Consider the following 25,121-nt stretch of genomic DNA (forward strand, 5'->3'; position numbering starts at 1 on the left):
AAAGGTTTTTTCTTACCTTTTTTTTTTTTTTTTACTTTTGTATTGAATTTTTTTTACATCATGTGACACGTGACAGTATAAACTTATGTTTTTGTTTTACAAGTTTTTTCGGTTTTAATTGTCGCACGGTTTTAGAAACCCCACACCCGCAACACGGAGGTTAAACACTAGTTTCAAACAAATATATTTTTCAAATCAATAGTTTTAGGTACTCTTTATAAAGGTTTTTCTTTTATATCCTAAAATAAACACTACAATAAGATACAATATACCAATGTCATTAACTTTAATTTTTTACAACAACCTTGCTTGTAACTAAATAAAGCTATGCTACAAAAAAAAAAAAAAAAAAAAAAAGTGATAATAAGCTTGTTCTCAATTGTCTCAAGAAAAGCTTTACAATTTGGGCAGATAATAATACATTAGCATCAAAGCATTACAATCCTCTGACCAGATCAAACCTTAATTCAACTTCATTCAGACCTCCCGTTCTAGTACTTGAAAAAAGTCCTATCAGATCGAGTCGGATAGTAACCTAGATCTCACCTGAGAGAAGCTTAAAAATCACCAAACCTGTTCATATCATAGCAAGCACATCTTAGATAAACATAACTTATAATTGATATTGACGATAATATAAGAATGTGCTTACCGAACACTCTTGATCCATAGGTGAAAAGTTCGACACTGTGCCGCCCCTTAAAGTTTGATCTTGCGGCCTTCAAGGTTTGTGGCTGGATGCCGAAGAGAGATTCGGATATGTGGTGACTGAACACGATCCAAGATCCTTCAAGGATATTCCAAAAAAAAACACAAACAAGCACGCCACAGGAATATTGTTTCATAGAATAACATCCACATGAAACAATTACCAAATCGGTTTAACAGTTAGCAGGAAGGAAGTTAAACCATCCACACGTAATAAAGTTGTAAGGCACGAACGAGAAGCAAAAAACAGAAGACACCATAGATTCCAGTTTCAAGCTTACAAAACTCAACCTACATGAACTTATGACATATGCAAATAAATTGGCAATACCTTGTTTCAAAATTCAGTTCGAGGGTAGCTTTCTTTCTGTTAGAAAATTGTTAATGAGAAGAATATGTCTCAAAAGAACCCAACAGGGAATGCCTAATATCCAAGCAAATGATGAAATATATTGTACCATCAGTGTATATAGCATATGATTTTTAATAATCCTTCATATTTTATGAAAATGACAACCCTATATGTAATGAAATAATTGTGTTAAATCAAGATGCCAAAATTTAAATAAAAGTATGTTATCCACTAATACAAACAAAAGAAACAACTAATACAAACAAAAGAAAAAACCATCAACTAATACAAACAAAAGAAAAAAAATACACGAATGCCGTAAACATTGGAAAAATCTCCAACAAGCTCATCTTCATACAATTTCAGTCTTCTACATGTCAAGTGAAAGTAAAAAATACAGTATATGTAAGAATGAGCATTCCTACTGTGGTAAATGAAACAAAAATACAAACCTATGCAGTTAATGCGATAAAAATCGGATATCAGTCAAGGACCAATATTTGAGATATAGATTATCGCGGTGGGATATTGGTGGAATATCGGTAATTTTAATATCATGCAGAATTTATATATAGAGTAATTTAACACTGACAATTCAATATACTCTCCTACCATTAACAAACTAACCTTTTGCAGCTTGCAAAACACTAACAATTGTAGCAAGTAAAGTGGAACTGGTTAAGACTTAAAACACTAATAGCAGCAATAAGAAGAAAGACGAACGGTAGAACTAAAAAGAAAGGTACTTATATCGGGAAAATTAATCATATATGGGTCAATATCGCCAATAATTTCGGTACCAATATTTGACACCGATATTTTACATGGAGACAGATAACCGATATATCGGTGACGTATCACCGATATTAACTGCATAGATACAAACATTGATACTTGACCATGTTAATAAATTTTCCCTTGAATAAAGATCGTGCTTTGAAAACAGTAAGTACCACACAAGTAAAAAAACCCATGACTGTAAATACCACACAAGTAAAAACAAAATTGCGCAACAGTATGCATCCTTCTTGAGCATATCAGAATCAATAACAGGATAAATCCATGAAGTTTAGGAACAATAATACTTTAACCATAACAGTGAAAACAGAAATAGAACACAACAAAAAATAAGAGAAATACGAACCAAAGGAAAGGATATTGCACATAAACAGACACCTATTATTTGCTTGTAAGCAGTTACAGAACAAAGATAACTACAGCACATAATAAAACACTCTAATAAAAAAAAGTTACAACTGTCTGCAAGTTCTGAACAAAGATCAAAGATCTACTAGAGTAAAAACTAAGAAAAGGACTAGGGGATATCATTAAAAGACAACTCATATAGGCAGATAGAGTGAAGCAGCAACAAAGGTACAGCAGTCCATTAATCAACCATCACATAACCACTAATAGCATTTGCATCCAACAGGCAAGCTCTCATACACCTGAATCATTTATCCACACTGAGCTCAAATCCATCACTTTCACAATCACAAAAAGCCGATTAACAAAACAGACCATGACTAGTAAGATCAATCCAAATTGATTTCAATAAGGTTAACATCCAAATTAAAATATGTAAACCAAAATAGCAAACATAAAAAATAAGCAGAGGCGTCTCTGAGAATTCACGTACCCTGTTCGAGATTGAAATTATGTGCCCTTCTGTTATGTTTTGTTATTATTTAAAAAAGGTCAAATCAGTATTGGGGTTAATAAACCTAATTCCAAGTGGGCTAAATTCTATTTGAGTAAACTGCCATTTTGGTCCTTGTGGTTTGGTCACTTTTGCCACTTTAGTCCAAAACTCGAACTTTTTGCATATGAGTCCCTGTGGTTTCAGTTTTCTTGCCATTTTGGTCCAAAAATGAAATCAGGTCATATTTGCCTTATAAAATCCTGCTATTTTGTCCTTTTCCGCAACGGAAAAATGATCATTACTTTTTTATAAATAAATACCATATTTTATAAGACAAATATGACCTGATTTGCCCCTGAGGAAAATGACAAAATTGCAGGATTTTATAAGACAAATATGACCTGATTTCATTTTTGGACCAAAATGGCAATATATCAGAGAACAAGTGATGTGCAAAACTGGATGTCTAAGTCACATAAAAACATATTTGTGCAGTGCTACACCAAAAAGCTTATTTGTGCATCAGATTAACCAATTAACCAAACAAAAAAATGACGAATGTGACACCATAACATTTGGCTCTGTGTGGTACCACTCTCCCATACCAGCAGAACAGACAACTTTAAAAGGCAACAACTATCTGCCATACTAATAAATTTTGCAATAAAAAGATGGATAGTTACAGCTGAGTATCCCTAATTACAAAAGTCATTAGAGAGTCAAAGTGTCAAACATACAAAATAAAAGAAAAAAAAAACTATTTCTTAAAGAAAAAAAATAGAATAGATTTATAGCATGTATAAAGAAAAACAAATTAAGTTAATACATGCTACAATCTTTAAAACTCGTAAACAGTAATCATGCTACCATCTATAGAACTCATAAAAAAGCCGATTCATGCTACCATCCATAGAGCTCCTAATGTGCTAAATCAAAGCATTTTCAATCCTATCGTACATTATTGCTTATAGCTTAAGTGAAAACGATAGGAGATGGAGAAAGTAAAAAATAAAAATTAACAAACTGAGCATCTCAGACATGTACTAGAAGATGACATAAACCAATTTTGCTGGGCTATATTCAAGCTATAGACTAAATGCAAGTTCTAATTATCAAGCAAGAAACAGGAACATAGTAGATTTTTTACCCTACCAAGGAAGAATGAAAGTTTAAGATTTTAATGCTATGTGCATATGGTGATACTGAAATCTAACTCAAGTCTGTTACAGAGCAAATACCTGATGCATACCAGTTTACTCCGACTTAGAAGAAGATATATAATCAACTCTCATGTCTACACTATATAATGTGATATATGTGTGTGTATCAATGTAGACATGTAGTCAAACAAATGTAATAAACATATGAAAAATGGTGTAATACCTCAATAATACGGATGCCCACCCTGGTACAGCCCACCATGAGGACCTCTTGGACCAGCTGGTGGCAGGTTAGATTGTGCAGAGTAAGCTGAAGGCGGACCATATTTTCCTCCATCAGCGAACCCGCCCTGACTTGGTGGCACTCTGTTCATAGAAGATGCAAAATTGTTTAGCCCATGATTCTCTTGAGCTGCAGCACCCCCACCACTACCGTATCCGCCACTACCATACCCAAACCCACCACTACCAGCATACCCGCCGCCACCACCAAATGAGGGAGGGGGTTGGTTTCCATAACCTAGACCGCTTTCGATTCCTGAAGGCACCGAAGAATTCATATGCGGATTTGGATTCGCAGGCAAAGGCGATCTACCAGAGAACCCACCGAATGATGACATCCCAACTATAATCCACCATTAGAATAAAATCCAGTCACCACGATTTCAACAATTAGAACTTAACTGAAACTTAAATGGTGATATAACTACAAATTTCAACATACTCCTTAATCCAAACACACACAAAAAACAATCAATATAAACTTGGTAATGAACATAAACATAAACACAAAAGTAGCATACCATATCCTGAATTCATAGATCCTGGCATCGATCCAGAAACCGGAGCAGCATCACCACCTAACTTCCCCTTCTTCCCATCAGTAGCCATTTTACACATAACCCGGTGTCCATCAATATACTTAATCGGATCCGCAATCGCATTCCTCGCCCCTTCCTCCGTCCGATAAACAAAAAAACGCAAACCCCTTCACCTTCCCCGACTGCTTATCAAACCCTAACGGGCCTTCTTCAATCTCTCCATAGGCCGAAAAACAGCTCAACAACCTCTCAGAACTTATCTCAAACGACACATTCCCAACATAAACCTTCCACATCGACACATCAACATTACTCAAATCCCTAACTGCGCCACCGTTATCCTACCGTCAATCTTCTTACTCGGCTGTTTCAACGCCAAAACGGCGCCGTCTGTGTTACGATAAAATGAAGAAGAAGAAGAAGAAGACAGTTAGAGGAAAAGATTGTTCATTTCATCGATACCTCAACAACCAACCTTCTAACAGTATTTAACTAACTTCTGTTACAAGTTCTCCTAACTACTAACCCCTATAGCTATTCCACATTATTAGTCCCTGCACTACAAACAAGTATTACAAGTATGAAAAATTACTAACAAGCCCCTGAACTATTTATTCATATCAATACTCCCTCCATATAGCATTCTTGGCCTCAAGAATCAGATAGAAAAAGTACGAAACTTGATCATAAACTCATCAGCATTCATCCACGTAGCATCATGCAAAGGAAGATTTTCCCATTGAACCAAAAATTTCACCACTGGTTTATTTCCTTGTCTAGCCAGTTTCCTATCTAGGATTTGTAAAGGCTGCAACCCATCATTAGAACCCGTAGGCAATTGTTGCACTACATCAGGAGGTCCATAAACTTGTTTTAACAAGGACACGTGGAAAGTGTGGTGTATCTGTGAATTTGATGGCAAATCCAATTTATAAGCAGCTGGACCTATCTTGTCCAAAATATGAAATGGACCAAAGTATTTCGGAGAAAGTTTTGAATACTTATGAGTTCTCAATGTAGTCTGAACATAGGGATGTAACTTCAAAAATACCCAAGACCCGACTTCAAAAGATCCTTCACTTCTGTGATTATCAGCAAATTGTTTCATCCTATTCCTCGCCCTGTTCAATGACTGCTTCAATATAGTTATCATGACTTCCCTGGTTTGAAACAATTGCTCTACCGCAGCCACATTAGTATCTAAAGGAATATGAGGAAGGTGAATAGGAGGATCAACTCCAAACAAAGCTTTATAGGGAGACATTTGAATAGAAGAGTGCCAAGTAGAGTTATACCACCACTGAGCCAATGACAACCATTTGACCCAAGAATTAGGTTCACACATCACCATACATCTGAGATAAGTCTCCAAACACCTGTTCAAAACTTCTGTCTGCCCATCCAGTTGTGGATGATATGCAGTCGACAATGCTTGAGTGATTCCTTGCATTCTAAGAAATTCCTTCCAAAAATTACTCAGGAATTAAGCATCTCTATCAGACACAATGGTTAATGGACAACCATGTATCTTAAAGACATTATCAAGCACTGCTTGAGCTACTGTTGTAGCAGTATAAGGATGCTTCAATGGTAAAAAAAGACCATATTTCGTAAACCTGTCCACAATCACTAAAATAGTATCATACCCTTTTGAAATAGGCAGCCCACCAATGAAATCCATAGAGATATCTGTAAAAATAGATGTAGGAATGGGAAGAGGATTCAATAACCCTGGAGCTGCTATAGTCTCATATTTTGCTCTTAGACAAGTATGACACTTTTTGACAAACTGTTTAATGTCTTTTGAAGCCCCCTTCCAATAAAACATATCCTTAAATCTTTGTGAAGTGGAGTGTATTCCAGAATGACCACCTTGAGCAGATGCATGACAAAGTGATAGAATCTCCTGTCGTAATGATTCATCTTTAGGGACCCACAGCTTATGTTTCCTTCTTAACACATTCCCATCCCAAGTCATGTGTCTTAACACCTCTCCTTGTATTAACTTCTGAATAATTTCTTGTGCCACCTCATCACTAGCCAAACTATTTTTTAATTTTTCCAATAATAAAGGCTCATAAGATGACACGTCCATTTGAAATAAGGCTGTTCCATGAATTCTTGACAGAGCATCGGCTGCAATATTCTCAGTTCCCTTTTTATAAACAATCTTGTAGTCATATCCTGATAAGGCCTGTGAGTAGGCTACACTCCAAGAAAATAGAGAACAAGAAAAGATCAATATGGGGCAATTTTCTGATGTATTTCTCAATGCAAGTTACAGAATATAAATATGCAAAGAACTGAAGATCATGGATCCACGTTCATTATAATGCGAATATGCCATGCACCACTACCCACTAATATGCACTACTGAAATAAACATGCTGACTAGATTACTCATGCAATATTTAAATAAACATGTGACAAATAAAACTCCTTCTTTTCCACGCCACTTGCTTTGGGCCTAATCCATGAATCTGGTGGGGTTTTTGCGCAGCCTGTTGGGCCGTGTATTGGGCCCAGATGATGCTTGACCCGTATCAACTGCCCCCCTCTTAAAAACAAGCTCGTCCTCGAGCTAGACATGAAAATCTGGAAATCGAATAGAAAAATCGCCATAATCTTCCCATGTAGCTTCAGCGATGTCACGATCTTCCCATGCGACCAAGACTTCCAATTTTCCTAACCTGTGACGGTGATCGATAACTGTACTTGGCTTCAATACATCATCTCTTCCTTCTAAAACTGGTAACGGACTTGGAGTCGGGTTGCCTTTAGCTTCTCTTAACAAAGATACGTGAAATACGGGATGTACCTTAGCCTCCGGTGGCAATTCATGCTTGTACGCCACTGCGCCTATTCGTTCAATTACTTTGAAGGGTCCATAAAATCTCTTGGAAAGCTTCTTGGTACCTCTACTTTCCACGGACTTCTGACGGTAGTCTTGGAGCCTCAAAAAAACCTTGTCTCCAACTTTAAACTCCTTATCCATGCGATGTTCATTTGCTAACGATGACATACGTTGCTGAGCTCGTTTCAGATTCTGTTTCAACACCCCACGAAGGCGTTGCATTTCATTAAGGGTGAAATCTATGGACGGGTTGTCGGACGTACCCGGTTTGTATCGAATTGCATCCGGAATCGGTTGACCATAAAGTGCCTGAAAAGGACTCATATTAATGGACGAGTGATGCGAGGTGTTATACCAATATTCCGCCAGGTATAAGTATTTGCTCCAAGCCTTGGGTTCATCACCTTCAAAAGAACGTAAGAAATTTTGCAAACAACGGTTAACCACTTTGGTTTGCCCGTCAGTTTGCGGGTGGTATGCGGTTGAAAATTTGAGCTTGGTTCCCACTTGTTTAAAAAGCTCCTTCCAGAATTTACTAAGGAATATCGGGTCTTGGTCCGTAACAATGCTTCTAGGCAAACCATGCAAACGATAAACATTATGGAGGGAAATGGTAGCTACTATAACGGCTCATAATGAGGTGGCAATGCAAGAAAATGGGCAAATTTAGAAAATCGGTCCACTATAACCCAAATTGCGGATTTCCCGTATGAAGGCGGAAGGTTTGTGATGAAGTCCATAGAAACGTCTTGCCAAACGTTTGATGGAACCGGTAATGGTTGTAGAAGGTCGTAGGGCTTATGGGTTGGGTATTTTATTTGTTGACAAACTTGACATTGGCGAATGAAGTTAACGACGTCAGACTTCAATTTAGGCCAAGAAAAAGCTGCGGCTAGGCGTTTTATAGTGACCCGTATCCCTGAGTGACCGCCCGATTGTGATGCATGAAATTCATGCAACAACAGTAGCCTCAATTGTTGTTGGCATGGAATGAATATTTTATTTTGGTAATATAATACTCCTTCCTTGACCATGAATTGAGAATTTGTGGACTTTTCCATGCACTTTTCGTTTAAAGCATTTCCTTCCAGTGACTTATAAAAACTTTTTAATTCATGTATCCATTTAGGAGTAGTATGAAGTTGACTAAGGGCATCGGCTACACGATTTTCTTTTCCCGGCTTGTAGTGGATCTCGAAGTCGTACCCGATTAATTTCGTAGCCCATTTGTATTGTTCGGGTGTTTGATCGACTTGGGATAACAAGTGTTTGAGACTCCTCTGGTCCGTAAAAATATTAAACTTTCTTCGGAGCAAGTATTGCCTCCATTTTTTGACGGCTTCGGTAACGACGTATAACTCGCGAACATAGGCCGAAGCAACTTGCATCCTTGGACACATTTTTTTACTAAAGAATGCAATGGGTCTGTCGGCTTGTGACAGAACCGCGCCAATAGCCACATTAGAAGCATCCGTTGTAACATCAAATGGTTTAGAGAAATTAGGCAGTGTGAGTGTTACAAGAGATACCATAGCAGCTTTAAGGGCCTGGAAGGCGGCTTCACTTTCGGGTGACCATTTGAATGACGGAAGTTTAAGGATATCCGTTAATGTGGCTGCAAGTTGGGCGTAATTGTGAACAAAGCGACGATAGTAACCCGTTAATCCCAAGAATCCACGCAACGTTGTTAGGCTCGTAGGCACTGGCCATGACTGAATAGCGGCTAATTTATCGGGATCGGCTTCGACGCTTTTTGCCGATATGATATGCCCTAAATAGTCAACAGAGGATACACCAAATATACACTTGGATGGCTTTGCAAAAAACTGGTGTTGTGATAGTGTCTCAAATACTCGTTGTAAATGATAATAGTGTTCCTCTGTGGAATGACTATAAATTAAAATGTCATCAAAAAAATACGAGCACATACCGCCGCAGTACATCCCGAAAGAGATCATTCATCGTGGCTTGAAACGTTGACGGCGCATTTGTTAAGCCGAACGGCATTACCAGAAATTCATTATGCCCATGTACAGTTCGAAAAGCGGTTTTGTGTGTATCTTCAGCAGCCAATCGGATCTGGTGATAACCCGCCGTTAAATCAATCTTAGAGAATATTACCGCACCGTGTAATTCATCGAGTAACTCATCAATAGTTGGGATTGGGAAACGATCTTTAATGGTGATGGAGTTGAGCGCTCGATAATCTACACAGAACCGCCATGAGCCATCTTTCTTGCGAACCAAAAGAACTGGCGACGAAAACGGACTTTGGCTAGGCTTTATTACACCATCTCGCAACATCTCTTCGATTAGGGTAGACATAATTTGTATTTGGTATTGAGGATATCGATATGGCCTGACATTGATTGGGTTTGACATGGGAAGGGTTGGGATGTGGTGATCTTGTGTTCGGTTTGGTGGAAGGTGGGTTGGGGTTTGAAAAATGTGGCGGTACGTCTGAAGTAATTGGTGTATTGTAGGATCTTGGTGGGTAAGGGTGATTGCTGTTGAAGGTTGTGTGGGTGTGGTTACATGAAAGTATAAAGCATGCAAAGAAGCCACACTTTTTTTTTGACAGTAGAGTATGAAGAGATGATGAGGATACCTGGGCCGCATGATGTTCCCCACGTAATGTAATGGCTTTGGGGCCCACATTAAAAGTGAGCTGTGGAATAGAAAAATCTGCCAACACAGGGCCCAACGTTCTTAACCATGCTAACCCTAATATGATGTCGGCACCTTCAACAGGCAGTATGAAAACCGGGATTGTAAACGACGCCTCTTGAAGCGTAATCATGACCGAAGGACAAACACCATTGCACTTAAGGTTGTCGCCGTTACCAACCATAACCGAAAACTCGGTCACGTCTTGCTTTTGAAGTTTCAAAAAGGATACGATTCGAGGCTGAACGATGTTGTGCGTGCTACCCGAATCAATCAATACTTGAACGGGTTGATTGTTGATGTAACCGGTGACGCGGAGTGCTTGAGGAGATGATAAACCGAAGAATGCGGCTGAGGAAAGCGAAAAGAATTGGTGGGTTTCGGACGGTTCGGTAGGTTCAGTGGTGAGAGATAGGATGGTATTTTCAGGCGGTGGGTCGGGTGGTTCATCCGGATCATTGTCGGCTATCAATAAGAATTGGGGTGGGTTACACTTATGACTGGGAAAGTATCGCTATGGGCAACGGAAACATAAACCTTTGCTGCGACGTTTTTGCAAAGCTTCGGGAGATAATTTGGTAAATGGGAGATGTTGTTTAGGCGTGGTCGGATTGGTTAACAGAGGTGGTTGGCCGGCTTTGGTTGTTGTGGTGGGAGAAGATACGACTGGGGTTGGCGATGGAAGGGGTGTGGTGTAAGTTCTGGGTTGAAATGTTTTTGGTTTAGAAAGATTGAGTTTATCCTCTATACGTTTGGATAACCCATAAGCTTGGTGAAGGGGTGTGGGTTTGATAATGGCAAGTTCAGATTGAATGTCGTTTCTAAGACCCGACAAATAGCAATTAAGAAGAGCCTCACTATAGAGTCCCACGATACAGTTACATAGTTTCTCGAATTCGGCTTGATAAGCCGTAACTGTGGTCGTTTGTTTGAGCTTGAAGAGAGTCGCTTGGTGGTTCTCATAATCCGAGGGAACAAAACGAAGCTCTAGGGCACGTGAAAACTCTTGCCAAGTACCCAACAACGCATTGTTGTGAAGGTACTTGTACCAACTTAATGCTTCTCCGGTGAAATAAAAAACGGACAACGAGAGTCGCCGATTTTCGGGAATGTTGTAGTAAGTAAAGTAGTTTTCGGCTTAGAAAATCCAGTCTAACGGGTTGGATCCCTCAAACATGGGAAGGTTGATTTTGGGTGGTCGTGGATTTGATGTATCGGGTGGTTCGTCTTGGGTAGTCGGTTTGATGACAAGTTTGGAGCGGTTGGGGTCGTTGGTGAGGGTGGCAAGAAGGCGTTTGGTGGTGTCGTTTTGCTGCTGAATTGAAGCTTGAATAGCTTCAAATTGAGCTAGCGAACGGGACTCGGATTGGGCGGAGGTGGTGGTGTAATGGGTAAAGAATTGTGTGAATTGATCACACAAGTTTTGGATGGGATCATCGGAATGGGTTTGGTCTTTGCGAGGAGGCATGGTAAGGGAATGAAAGCACCAAATGATAAGGCCTGTGAGTAGGCTACACTCCAAGAAAATAGAGAACAAGAAGAGATCAATATGGGGCAATTTTCTGATGTATTTCTCAATGCAAGTTACAGAATATAAATATGCAAAGAACTGAAGATCATGGATCCACGTTCACTATTATGCGAATATGCCATGCACCACTACCCACTAATATGCACTACTGAAATAAACATGCTGACTAGATTACTCATGCAATATTTAAATAAACATGTGACAAATAAAACTCCTTCTTTTCCACGCTACTTGCTTTGGGCCTAATTCATGAATCTGGTGGGTTTTTTGCGCAGCCTGTTGGGCCATGTATTGGGCCCAGATGATGCTTGACCCGTATCATATCCCATCAATTTGCTCAACCATGTATGCTGCAAAGGGGGTAGTGTTTTTTTGCTCCAAAAGATGTTTTAAACTCTTCTGGTCAGTTCTGATTACAAAGTGCTTAAGAATCAAGTACTGATGCCAATGTTTAACAGCCATCAATATAGCCAATAACTCTTTCTCATAAACTGAAAGACCGCATTGCCTAACTGACAAAGCCTTACTAACAAAGGCCAAAGGATGCTGATCTTGCATTAAAACTGCCCCTAACCCTTTTGAAGATGCATCTGTCTCCACAATAAACTCCTTAGACCAATCTAGTAATGCTGACACTGGGCCTGCATTAAAGCTTGTTTAAGTTGTTCAAATGCATTCTGGGCTTGATAAGGCCATTTGAAAGCATCTTTCTGTAACAATGAAGTCAATGGTTTAGCAATTGACCCATAAGAAGAAATGAAGAAATGAACCTTCTGTAATAGCCTGTTAGACCTAAGAACCCTCTCAATTGTTTCACTGTGGTAGGTACATGCCATTCTTTAATCACCTCAATCTTAGATTGATCAGTAGCAACACCATTCTTAGATATAACACGCCCAGGTATTCCACTTTACTTCCAACGAAACTGCATTTAGACTTTTTGGCTAACAACTGATTATTCCTGAATAATTGTAGCACTTCCCTTAAATCCTCCAAATGTTGGTGTATATTTCTACTATACACCAGAATATCATCAAAGAAAATAAGGACTTTTTTCCTCAAAAGTTTCTGAGATACAGAATTCATTAGACCTTGGAAAGTAGCAGGTTGATGTGCTGAATGCGGTCTATAAAAACTACTAACCTAATCTAGACACCGTAGTTTTAAATTTATAAACTAAGACTCTCTAAATGCTAGACCACTGACAAGCAAGTGTACCTATCGTACGTAGTAAAGCCTAATAAAGCTAATGAAATCCGAATATCGAATCCACGAGACACTAGCGGCGCTAAACTAGACTCTGACTCAACTAATTACTTAACTGGTTTTAATTTGTGTTTTTAGGATTTTTCTAATTCTACTAAAGCGAGTAAACAAGAAAACAAAGCAAGCAAGCAAGATGGTGAAGTTATGGGAAGCAGACAATGATGAGAAAGAACTACCCAGGCTTCGAATCCCTATGACCAACCCATTGTCTCTAGTTCTGTCTAATGGCTAAAGCTCCGAATCTACCCAGAAAACCTCCCGCTAAGGATGATCAACCAAAATAGAAGATGGAACAAAGTGATGAAGTGCTAAATTGGAAACGACTCGAGCTATCGACACCGAATCCCACGACTGTCAGATTAAAAACAACTATGGTGCTAAAATCCTCCGGTCATGAAAATAAACTTGCTAAATAATTGAAAACCTAGGAAATCCTAAACGCGAATAAGTAGCCGAATCCGAGCTATCGGTCACCCAAACTACCAAACAACGCCTAGCTAATAACCTAGCAATCCTGACTCGTCACTAGAGTTGCCAGAAAAGGATGCACACTATACTCAGTTGATTTTAATTAATTTAGTTAAACTTGAATTATCTCTAATCTCAAGCTCTAGACCGAAAACCTAATAGATTAACGAACCTAGAATGATCTAAATAGTTCCAGACCAGACTAACAAGATCACCTAACCAAACAACCAATCACAACCAAGACAAGCACACAAATTCATAAACAAACACAAAACAGGAATATGTAAGTCGTCTTAATTTAATCATTAGTCAAAATCAAATAATCAAAACATTAAGTCATAGTTCATCTGGACCTAGGTAGTATAAAGATTAGCCAAGAATCATAGTCGCTAAAAAGAAACAAGTTTCATACGATAAACAAATCATATTTAGTAGTTTGTAAAACACAAAGTCTAACAAAACCAAAAAATAATAAATTGTAAACCAAACCCGAATCTTGAATCTTGATCACGGCTTGAACCCTCGAACCAACTCTTTTCTTTCCTTCTCTCAAAATTTGCGAACTCTCAATATGTCTTCTGTTTCGTCTCCTCTCGCTGCCGTCCGTGCTTCTTTTCGTTTTCAACAATTGCCGTAGAACCCTCCTCATATATGGACGTCCAAAAATTCTTTATATATGTATGGTCCATTTATTTTTTAACCTCCTAAACCACCGACTTGGGCCTCAATACATGGCCATTCCATGTGAATTGCTAAGATAATTCTGCCATCCCAATGTAATTGCCACTAAGCCCACTAACCTCTTATGTCAAATTAATTGAACTCTTGTTCGATTACCTGCAAACAAAATGTTGTCATGTGGGCATTTTAATTTTCTTTCAATTCATTTTAGTAGACTTTTAGTATTAATAAAACTTACGTTTGAGTTTGAGTTGACAATTATTCCCATCTCTCATCTTAAATTTAATTTATTTAGCTCATTTTCTTTTAAATCTTTAAATTTTACTAGGGAAAAAGCCCGTGCGATGCACGGCATGCATAATAGCTATTGTTTGTTCGTGATAAGACGTTTGACAGTGCTTGACAAACTAACCTGCGAGATGACTACTAACCTGAGCAGCGCGTTATTTAATTATATTAGTAAACAGAGTATTCCATGCGTAAGTATAACGATCCGACTTGAAACATCTATCGCCAGCTTGTCCTAAAAGTTTCTGTACAGGGGAAGAATATAATTTAACCTATAAACCGTTTACTCCGGGTGACCCGCTGGGTTCAGGTTGTTAAAAGTTTCTTTGTAGACGATGTTTATTTGTAGCAGAGCATTACGTCGGAGTCGACAATTTACACCATTCTGCTCGTTCTCTGGTAGTGTTAGTTCATCAATCGTTTTATTCTACACTCTTCACTAACCTAAATTTGAAAAATAGTTACGACTTTTCGTGTCAAACTTCCCCTTTCAAATGTAGAAACTAATATAGTTGATGCTATAATTGTTCCGTTTTCCAGTTCTTTTATATTGATAATCAAAACTACTACAAAAGTTGTACTCTTTTCTATCCCAAAACACATGTGCATGTTATTCAGATGTCTGAATAGAGATCCACACATACAAAAAGAAGGATCGAACAACAGCTTTCGTATATGTTTTAAGTTCTTGCAAGAACGGCTTGTTTTACATGTCCGGACATGTGAAGGCCATCTTCGTGCATTGGTCTTGATCCTAACATGTGTCGCTAAAACATCAAAGCCGTTGTAAACAAACCAAACATCCAACAAACGTGAGTACATCTATAAACAATAATAGTGAGTATATATATGTACAAATCAAACATCCAACAAACCGTTGGTGAACCTTTTGATAGAAAGTTCCTTTATTTTTATTTGTTAATACATATATAAAATAACTAATAGAGTAGGAGAACCGTTTAACTCGCTCTATCATAACACCTTCTTTAAGCTCTCCAACTCCTAAATAATCACACATTTAGATCGCTCATATTGCATTACTAATGTAGAATGTTTGTTTTTTTCCAATTGAAGAAGTTTGCTAGACAAACTATTAATCCCTTTAATAGTTAATCCACATCTCGCAAGATTTTAGATTTATACACAAATCGTGTACCTTTCACGACACTGCTTACCATTACGACTGAGAAGAGACTGTGTTATGAGAGACCATTTTGTGGGCCCATCCATATGTTTTCACCAGCTCAAGGACTTTTTCATCCTCCTACAGCGAAAATAATAATAATAATAATAATAATAATAATAATAATAATAATAATAATAATAATAATAATAATAATAATAATAATAATAATAATAAAAGCTGTTTTGATCAAACGTGTCAAAGAGTAGGAGGGGATGTGGTGAAAACCTCATGAGTCTATGGACCTTTAATAAGTTCTGAATTAAGAACCTTTTTCCAGCGATGCAGACATTGGACTTCAGATCTATCAGAAAAATACACAGCTGCAAACACCAACTTTTATAATTGATTTTAAAAAAACATTCATGTAAAGCCCATGAATTCCAATCCCATATAAAGCATAAGAAAACCAATAAGCCGGTGAGAGAAACAAAAAGAAATTACGTTGTATAAATATGTAGGGACCAAAGTCTCATATGGATCACTGAGAATAATCAGTCCATGAACATTAATTATTGGAAATTTCAATAGCAGTAACTATATGAAACCAAACCATTGAAATCACATGAACATTGAAATTTAAAATCAAAATGACTCAATAAGACGGACACTATTGCCTTTTTTGTTAGACTTGAACCCGTACCACTTTAATAAGAATAAAAACACGTGATACCACTAACCTAAGACGCCATCGGCTTTTTTAGTTATCTAATATACTTTAATGATTGGCATTTGTTTACTTATTGATATACACGACTCCTTATAACTTATCATTTCTCTCATTATATATGTGAGAATGACATGTGAGACAGAACCTTTTATTTATGTGCGGGTATAACTGGACCGAACTTAACTATGGATTGGGAGTGGCTGGGGGATTTCTTGAAGAGAATAGTGAAGCCTGTGGCCGCCACCGCGGTGGTCAGGGCCAGCTCAACCATTTTGGTGGCCTAAGGCTAAGTAAAAGCTTGTGGCCTTTTTAGTCACATCGTCTACAGGGTACGTTTAGCCAATCCCGAATAAAAAAATTACTAAAAATGGAAAAAATTCGTACCAGCCATTCCTTGTGGCCTTGAAACTCCTCGGTTTTAAGGTTTTAACTAACTGTACGATAATTTATCAAAACTACTGTTTGTAGAGTAATTAGGAAAACAAACCTTGATGAAAAACACCGGCTGTGTGCTGGGAATTGCGTGTGGTTTCCCAAATAGAGTTCAAAGCAGGTTCGGTTTGAACCAGATCAGGAACATTGTTAGGCACAAAACGTATTTGATGTTGCCCATCTGCAAATACAAAAGCATAATAAGTTATAAAAGAACTGAGAATAAGTTATGATAAGAAATTGGCTCCTGAATAATTTGAATACCATAAAATGATGAAGATTGACTTCTTGAGTTAAAGTGGATAGTTTCTTTTTCTTTTTGTGGCTTTCGGCGACGGGCATTGTGGTCAGAAAGCCTCTGGCGACAGCTCCACTTCTTCCCATCAAATTCTGACAGCCCGTAAAATCTTTAACAGTCATTGGAAAGCACAGTTGTGTTGTTTTAGAACTGGTTGAAACGGGTCGGGTCAGGTTGACCGACAAACATTTGTACCCATTGTAACAAATATGAATACATTAATAAGCTACCTTTTACAAATAAACAATGTAGGACTTTAAACACTTTTAAATTACACTTTAGCTAACTTTTAATAACCAATTCGCTTTTATCTTAAATTATTTGATTTGACCCGTTACATATGAATACAAAAACATAGTTGTTAGTGGGGGTTTTCAGTAAAATGTAGCCTCTGTTACCAACATGAGTCTGCATACGGTTCGACCATAACACATGGATGCAATATAAAGGTTCTTTGACCATTTTTCATGTAGAATGAACATACAAACAAAATTCTTCATAAAAAATATAAAAAAAAATCCCAGCAATTATGGGTTTTACTATTACGGTTCTACCTTCACGTGGGTACTCGGGAAGGCGGATGTTCTCATGGTTTCTTGTGTCTCGTCCATTATTTTACGCCTCGGGATACTCAAAATGAACGCTTGCAACTAAAAAAAGAGGTAGATAAAATAGGAAACGGGTCAAAATTTTTCCAACGTGCACCTTCAATTATTTAATTTAAAAATTAGATGATTATAGAAGTTAAATACCTTTTGTAATTGTATTTTATGCTAATCATCTACATATAAAAGATTAAAATGTTGGGATAAGAAAGTGTTTCGGGTCAACATTCCCTTCTCAATCCACACCATAAGCCAAGAAAATCTCAACCATCAAAATATGATCCAAGGGCTAAAAAGTGGTTCTTAATTATGCAATGGTTATCATTTTAACCTTATTCCATGAGACTTGGGGTAAGATGCAGGAAGATTTTTTTGAGTTTTAAACCATCTCTAACTAAGTTCATTATTTAATCATTATTGTTGCAATTATTAGGTATTATAGATAATACCATATGAAATTACCTTTTAGTAATTTTCGCTTCAAATTGGTTAGCATCTTTTGAGTTTTAAAACCATTACCTTTTAGTAATTGTCGTTTCAAGTTGATTAGCATCTTTAAAGTTTTAAAACCATTTATAGTTATAATTAAATTCATAATAACGTTGATTAAGTTTGTTTATATTTTGATTATTATTATTATTATTATTATTATTATTATTATTATTATTATTATTATTATTATTATTTCATATGATGTTCATCAACTATGTGATAAATTGCAAAAAGGTTGTAACCTTATTTGTATGATGTTTAGCACAAATTATCTTGATTTACTTATTTTATTTTTGTTATCAACGTTTCCTATAATTCTCATTTCAAGAGTTATATTAATTTTAAATTTGGGATCCACCATATATACACACACATATGCCGTTAGTAATTTATAAGTAAAGCACATATTCGTTTACAACCCAATATTTTGATGTACCCTTATTATTTAGTTTAATTATAAAATTCAATCAACTCATCGGTTACGGAAAAGTTGAAACGGAAAAGCAATGTAAATATGAGGAAGGTGATGATGTTTAATTAAGTCAAATGATTTAATTCTTTATCAAGTATTTAACAATACTTAATTTATAAAGTTATCAATTTAATTGTATTTATCAATTTATACTCATGTAGAAAGACTAATTTGTCCCTTTACTAACTTCATTGAGTTGTTGTACTATAAACATAAAATGTTGCAATTATTTAAATTTGGTTGGAACCCTTGTGAAATTTTTATATGATTCTATAGATAAACGCAATCAATTTAAATCTCTTGTGCGTGTTGAAAACATCGGTGCCCTTAAAGTTTGCTGCCCAATCCTGTCAAACAATACATCCTCAAATATTTCCTAGTATCAATTAAATCACACAAAAGCATCATATGTTAAAAAAATATTCAGTTAGAAATTAAAAAAGGAAATACCAATAGGCCAAATAAAGACTTATCTCCAAATGGATAACTTTTCTCGTACCCACCCCTTTACACCTCCATATACATGAAGCTGCAAAAAGGAAAAATACTATAAATTTATGAACAATTAAACAATACATTGGTAAATGGTTCCAGATACTATAGTCATGCGAGGGTACCTTGCTGAAGTATGAAGTGTCTCTCCACCAAGATAAATCAATTTCATATCAACTTATCTCTTTCTTTTCGGTTCTAAGTCGCACAATAGCAGACAAAGGAGTTGATGTTGAGTGAAATGGTGAATTTATAGTAATGATGGGAGATTCCTTAATCGATCCAATTTATTACATATTGATTGAAATCGGACCTTTGGAGTGCTTTTGTGGTTTATTCCAGTAGGTTTCTTTTATTAATTGCATTTCAAGTTTTCAATTTCTTTTAAGTACCGAACTTATTATTTCATTTTTATAATTAATTGTGATTATATTCTCATTTAATAATTTTTTTAATATTATTTCATTTTTATTTTTAATATTAAAGTGTATTTAATTCATGATGGTGTTAGAAAGACAAATTCACCCCCAAAATGTAACTAATATATGCATTTGTATGTTGTATACTAAGCATTTCTTCTTGTACCTCTTAATTTTTAAGAAGTCATTGAGGAAATGCTTTATAATATAGTATTGGTGCATTTAAAACAACCATAAATTTTGGTTTTAAAATAGAACATATAACTAAACTTTTGAATATATATAGATATATAGATATTTGAACCAAAAATAAGTAGAATTAAGTAAAGATAATCCTAAAGCTACTCAAAAGTGTAGAAAATATTGTTATAAAATATATATATTTTAGAGCACATCACAGGTGCATTAGTCAATCCAAAAGGAAGCACTAAGAACTCAAACAACCCTTGGTGTGTTCTAAAAGCTGTTTTATGAATATGATCTTCATGCATTCTAATTTAATGGTAACCTGATCTCAGATCCAACTTTGAAAACACCTCAGCCCCTCCTAATTCTTCTATTAATTCCTCAATCAATGAAACTAGGTTTAAAGAAGTTCGCCGTGTTGCAGCGAATTTCTTTTGTTATTTAGTCTGTGTTTACATGTGTTTTGAAATCACTACGAGCGTCTTGCGAACAGAACTGCTGACAAGAATAAAAAAATGTAGAAAAAAAACACTAAAAGATAACCGAAAGAAAATCAACCAAAAAAGTTGTATGGTAACGATGTTGTTCGTATGAAACCCGTGGTCAGAGATGGGCAAATTGTTCTGGTACCGATACCAAATTTGCCGAACCGAAAGATCTTAACTACTAATTCGGTACCGACTTTTGGCATTCCTGGTAGCGGTTCACTACCGTTTTTTACCTTCATGTACCGGTACCGTAACCGGTATTTTCGGTATCATTCTGTATCGATTGGCACTGAGCTCATCCCTACCCCTGAAACTAAAAAAAGAAAAAATTAAAAGTCGAAGAAAATCAACAAAAAAAAAGTTTTACGATACCGTTGTTCGTACGGTAACCGTGATTAGGGATGAGCAAATGGTACCAGGTAGCAGCACTGAATTTCCCAAACCAAAAGATTTCCAATATCAATTCGGCACCAACTTTTGATGTTTTATGTGTTAGTGCCGGATTTTACCTTCATGTTCTGACACAGAACAGGAACGTCCTGGTATTTTCGATACCAATACTGGTTCGATACCGGTTGACACCAAACTTATCCCAACTCCTGATATGAAAAAAAAAAGATTAGAGTTAAAAGTAAATAAAATAACAATTATTATTATAATATTAAAATAATAAAAGTATTAAAAAAACTATATATTATTATAATATTAAAATCACTATTCATTTCATTTCCTTTATTAACATATAGTAATAGTAATAATATATAGTAATAATTGGAAATCTGTTTTTGACTGTATTCTCATTGAGCTTCATGTAATTCACACAAAACCTCTAAGATCCATCCTTCTTTTTAACTAAAACTACAGGAGAAGCAAATGAACTCACACTATCTCTTATGATGCCCATATTTTTCATTTCCTGTACCATTTTCTCTATTATATCCTTTTGCCCCGTAGGATATCTATACGCCCTTTGATTAATTGTGACAGCCTCATCTATCAACTCAATCTTATGATCACAAGGTCTAGGAGGTGGAAGAGTAGTTGGAATATCAAACACATCCACAAATTCTTGTAAAAGTGCTTCCACTAACTTATCAGACTGCACTTCACTAACTTTAGCTTGATGCTGAAATGACCCATCCACACTATTTTGAACACTAAACAACTAAGCATTGAACACATCATGACCCCCAACCAATATCGAACTCAGTTTCTCAATAGAACATAGGGACATGGGCTGTGATTACCCACTTTAAACTGCATAGTTAGATTTTTGAAATTCCACACAATGTCATCCAACGTTTGTAACCACTGGACACCCAACACCATATCATAACTATCTAAAGGAATCAACAGCACATCAGATTTAAACCATACCCCTTGCATGACCCATTGAAAATTCTAACAAAGAGTTGTACAAGGTAATTTATTTCCATTTGGTACTGTAACAGTCATAGAAGATACCTCTTTAGTTGGACATTGAAGTTTATTACCAAGTTTGGAATTGAGGAAATTATGAGTTGATCCAGAATCAATTAATATGTGCAACTGTCTTGTTCCGATAGTGCCAATAACCCTCATTGTGTTGAAAGAAGGAACACCATTAATGGCGTGAATGGATATTTGAGGATCCATAGTCATTTCTTGTACACTTATCACTTCCTCCGGAATAGCTTCTTCCTCCTCATCATTGGCCCCAATTTCCAATACATATAACTGTTTATACTTACAGTTATGGGTTGATGTGTATTTCTCTGGGCCAGAAGCATTCCCCTCGTGCCTTCTTTTTTTCTGCCTCCTTTGTTGATACTCTCCTTACCGGTTTAATCATTTTATTGGGGTGAGGAGTAGGTAACAAGGATAAGGTAGATGTTGAGTTAGGATTGGATTTATAAGGCGTCATTGCAGTAGGAATGGAATTCAACTTCTTAACATCTTTACTGCCAAACAATGTACTGTAAACCACTTCTTGTTGTTTAGCCATAGAGATGTCATCTCTTACTGTTTGAGGTTTAAAGATTTTAACTAAACACCTTATCTCAGGTTTCAACCCTGCCACAAATAATCCAGTAGCATAACTCTCACACAGTTTAACTCTGTTTAATAATGCATCAAAAGCCTCACAATAGTCTTGTAAAGTACCTGTCTGTTGTAGGTTCTTTAAATCTTCAATAGGATTCTCAGATAACCTCGTAGAAAATCGGTTCAAAATGGATCTTGTGTAATCTTCCCACACTATATCTTCGATAACTCTATTTTGACTAGACATAAAACCCTAATGCCATTGCAGTGCTGGACCTTCAAGATTAACTACTGCAAAATGAGCTTTAAGATTTGTTGGTGTTTTGTCCATTGAAAAGAAATGATCACATTTGTATAGCTACCTTTCTACACCTTCACCATTAAACTTTGGAAAAACTAATCGTCCCAATCGAACCAATCTGTGATCGTTACCCCTGTTATTGTGTACCATAAGCTCCTTCATTTCTCTTAACTGCGTACATACCTCCGCCATCTGAACTTGCAGGTTCTTGACATGATTCGAATTTTCTTCCAACAACAATTGTTGTGTCTGAATTGATTGTGCGTTATCTCTTGTTGATTTTTCTGTGCGATCTAATTCTTGTTGACGAGTTGCCATTTTAGGTTTAAATTGATCGAATCGAAGATTAATTGATGAATTGAATTGAAATCGAACTAAAATTGAACGAAAGAATGATCAATTTCTAGGGTTTTGAAATGAAACAAATGGAAATTGATCAAACTAAGGATTAGTTTCAACGAATTGAACGAAATGGTAATCTGTAGTGACGAATTGAATGAAGAATGCGATGAATTAGAGACTGAATCAAGAGCGTTCCGAGAATCGAACAACTCTGATACCACTGTTACGATAAAATGAAGAAGAAGAAGACAGTTAGAGGAAAAGCTTGTTCATTTCATCGATACCTCAACAACCAACCTTCTAACAGTATTTAACTAACTTCTGTTACAAGTTCTCTTAACAACTAACCCCTACAGCTATTCCATTTTGACATTAGTCCCTGCACTACAAACAAGTATTACAAGTAGGAAAAATTACTAACAAGCCCCTGAACTATTTATTCATAACAATCTACATGCTTAAACGTAACGAATTCGTAACCTTTAGATTTACTTGTAGTTTTATCAGTTATTACAATTGCCTCTTCGAGTTCACCGAACGTTGAGAATACAGATCGGAGTTTATCAATGGTTGTTTCCTAGCCGATGCCGCGGATGAAGAGTTTCCGATGAGTCGAATCGGAGTCGGCGACCGAGCGGACGGCAGAGAGAGCGGCGGTGTCGCGGACTATGATGGTTTGTAGGATGTCGAGGAGTTGGCCTCTTGTGAAGGATTCGAGGATTTTGCGTGCGTCTTGTGTGGTTAGGGTTGTAGAGGGTGGTGGTGAGGTGACGTCGGTGCCGGTGAATTGGTCTCCAGTGTCGGTTTTTCGCTTTTTTGAAACGTCCATTTATTTGCAGGTGAAAAAAAAAGTTCAACCCTAGGGATACAGAGAAACCCTGATGGAAGATCTTGTTGATAAACTAGTGCGGGGCAATAAGCCGAATATTTCTCTCTCATAACATGTATGTCTGTGTTTCATTTACTTGTACATAGTATCAACATGATTTAAAAAATATTATCGAGTTAACAAATTAAAACAAAAAGCTACCATACTTTTGCTAAAAAAACTAGAACGATGGAAAAGCAATCGGTTGGCACGAATAAAAAGTATATCGAGCCAACCAATTAAAACTAAACACTACCATAGTTTTGTCAGGAAAAAAAACACTAAAACAAATTTTAAACTGGGGGTAAAATCGTAATTTAACAAGGAAAAAATGGCAAAACTAGAAAGTTGAGCCGAGGACAAAATCGTAATTTGGTTGGGACAAGAAAAAAGAACAAAACCAATGGCAAAACTGTAAATGTAAGCGAGACAAAATCGTAATTTGATTGGACTAATGGAGAAGTGGCAAGCATTGGCTGGGGAAAAAAATCTAATTGGCAAAACTGTAAAATTAAACGGGGCAAAAGCGTAATTTTGAATCGATGAAAAAATTGTAATTTTTAGCTGAGGCAAAAGTATTTTGAACCGGAAGCAAAAACATAATTTTGAATTGATAGCAAAGCCGTAATTTTAAAATGGGGACAAAATAATAAATTGGTAGGACCAATGGGGGAGTGTCAGACAACAGCCTGACACTATTCCCCATATTATTTTTGTCTTTATAGGGAATAGTTAACAAATAGACCTTGTGGTTTTTATAGCTTTGGTTTTAAACTTTTAATAATATTGTTTACTAGTTTAAGATCACGTGTGTTACACGGGTTGTATAAAGATAATACTTCTTATAAATCTATTGCTTCAATATGTTACACATAGATGTTGATGCTATTATAATCACAATTGGTTCCCGTGTTACAATTATTAACATATTTGAACACCCCCTACTCTTTAACACGAAGTGGCTTCTCATTAACATATAAATACGAAAAAAAAATACATGTCATTTTATGTAATTTATTTTACGTTATATAATATATAATATAGATCATTAAATTATAATACGAAACGATGCATGAAATATGGAAAAAGTTAAATTGCAATATACAAGTTTTTTTTCTTTAGTTCTGTTGTATATGGGACTTGAAGTCTTGAAAATAAGACCTTCAAATCTAAATGTACCTAAAGGTTTTTGCCTTTACCAATGGGGCATCAACCTCATTGGTAATTACAATATATAAGTAACAAACCTATAAACAATCTCTAAATATTTCTTTGTACATCGCATTATTTGTCTTATTTGTAGCATTTTTTCATCTTTGTCTAATATTAGTAACTTGACTTTGTGTCTTATTTTTATTCTTTATAGTGCCACATACATTATTCATCTTATTGTAACTACCTATGAGCAAAAAC

The 25,121-nt window shown here is 36.3% G+C and overlaps 1 pseudogene; it reads right to left on the bottom strand.

Moving 5' to 3' along the window:
• Positions 1-259: 259 nt before the first annotated feature.
• LOC110941844 lies at positions 260-23,669 on the bottom strand (annotated as a pseudogene).
• Between the last annotated feature and the right edge of the window lie 1,452 nt (positions 23,670-25,121).

The sequence above is a fragment of the Helianthus annuus genome, chromosome 5, assembly GCF_002127325.2.
Source record: "Helianthus annuus cultivar XRQ/B chromosome 5, HanXRQr2.0-SUNRISE, whole genome shotgun sequence".
Taxonomy (NCBI): Eukaryota; Viridiplantae; Streptophyta; class Magnoliopsida; order Asterales; family Asteraceae; genus Helianthus; species Helianthus annuus.